The sequence below is a fragment of the Cynara cardunculus genome (assembly GCF_001531365.2).
Source record: "Cynara cardunculus var. scolymus isolate 2C chromosome LG 5, CcrdV1, whole genome shotgun sequence".
Taxonomy (NCBI): domain Eukaryota; kingdom Viridiplantae; phylum Streptophyta; class Magnoliopsida; order Asterales; family Asteraceae; genus Cynara; species Cynara cardunculus.
The window spans coordinates 31,514,158-31,516,291 of NC_037532.1; positions in this window are offsets into that span (position 1 = coordinate 31,514,158).

The window sequence follows — 2,134 nt, forward strand, 5'->3', positions numbered from 1 at the left end:
CGGATAGGGATGAACGAGTTTAAGAGTTTTAAGAGTTTAAGAGTTTTTAAGAGTTTTAGCCAAATGCTTTATAATATAGTATAGATATTGATATTTCTTAAAAAATAAAATAAAATAAAATAAAATAAAATAAAATAAAATAAAATAAAAAAGATAATTGGTATAACGTTAATCCCTTCCAAAATAATAGAGTTTGTTTAAAACTCCATTTATTATATGAAACTTTATATGGTCGTTAAAATTAAATGAATTGATTGTGCCCGCAACCACACCCATTAACGCTACCCCAAGTTTCTTTTAAATATATATATATATTTTTAACTTTAACTTTTTATATACTAGTTGTGTATCCGTACAATGCGATGGAAGCCGTGAATTTTAACGATTTTAAAGTTTCATTGCTTTTATTAGAGAATATTTAACGATGATATAAGTTACATTTTGTCTTTACATATTAATACAATTTGAATAAATAAGAGTTATGGTTCCAATTACAGTCTATCGATGAAAAAAATTGTATGACAATTTAAAATCCAATGTATTTAAAATCGAACATATATAAACGATTTCACAAATGTGTTCGATTTACACGAAGAGCAAAAAATCAAGAGATCGAGAGCGAGACCGAAAGTTCTAGAGCAACTGAATGAGAGATGAATGAAAGAATTTTTTAATATTTAATGGTGAATATCATTTTGAATCTTACCTTGGGGGATGGGGAGAAGACATAGAGGTATGAGATGGTGAATGCATGAGTGAAATGTGTCAAAAGTATCTTAAGAACATGAAAAGAAAATGTAATAATATGCATTGGTAACTTGTATTATGTGTTATTTTAATTGTAGATTAAGAGATTTTAAGACTGAATGCATAAAGTAGTAGTATTTAATGCATTATGAGTTGTTTTTAAGACTTTATACATAAATGTATAGTACTTTGTGCATTAAAAGTTGTTTTTAAGATATTTGATAAATCTGCTTTATAAGGTAATATAGATTTGTCAAAATAATTAAAAAGGGTTTGTTATTTTTGATCAAGTCTTGTGACTCAATTAATTGCAGAGGTCAGAAAAAACAGCCAGAAAAATCTTCAGTGTCTTGCAGGACTCGAACTTGATACTTGTATCACTATAACACTAAAAATCATTAAAATAGAGGTTTTTTTCTTTTCAATCAACCAATATCATAGACAGGTCTAATTATTTTTTTAAGTGATGACACCATTTAACGATAAAAAACAAAGCTTATGGATTTTTTTTACAAAATCATCAATGTTTGTTAGTTAGTTAATTGGTTTTTGTATGCGGGGACCTATGTTTGAATCTTTTGTACCAAAATTCTTTCAAAAACATAATCAACTTGAAATTAAAAGCTAAAAAATGAGAAAATAATGAAAATGAGATTCGAACCCGCACCTAAAAGGGAGAAAAGACCATGCAAACCAACTCTACCAAGATAAACTTGTCTTATTGTAACAATTTCAAGGAATGTAGGGTTGCACCGTTGCACCAAACAAATAATACGCTGGATGAGGAACTAAGCGACGACCATGCTACCATAAGCTCCATAGTGGGTCCACCTTTGATCACTATAACGGTACGAAATATAGACTTTATTAAATTAGACCCTTTTAATGCTTTTTAGGGCTTGTTTGAACAATTTAATGCCTCTTAAGTCTGAACCGGTCAGACGTTTTTATTTTCAGACCGTTTGTTTTTTTTATATAAATAAGAGCTGAAAAGCTCTTAATTTGCTTTGAAAAAAAAGTGATAACATAATCACTTAAATCCTCTTAATCGCTCCCTCCAGATTCTCCCCTCCATCCTCACCTCCAGATTTAGTCCTCCAAATCTATCTCGCAAGACATTCGATCTCCAAATCAATCACGATCCAGATCGATCCACATATTCTCGTAAAATCATGACCCAGATCGATCCACATATTCTCGTAAAATCATGACCCAGATCGATCCAAATCTATCAGATCCAAAACTTGACTGATTCAGATTTCAGACGTAAAAACAAACAGTCTGACTGATTTAGATTTCAGACTTCAGTACCACCTCTTAAAATTCAGAAGTGAAATCAGACTTCAGACTTCAAAACCTCTTAAAAAACAAACGCCACCATAGTGTA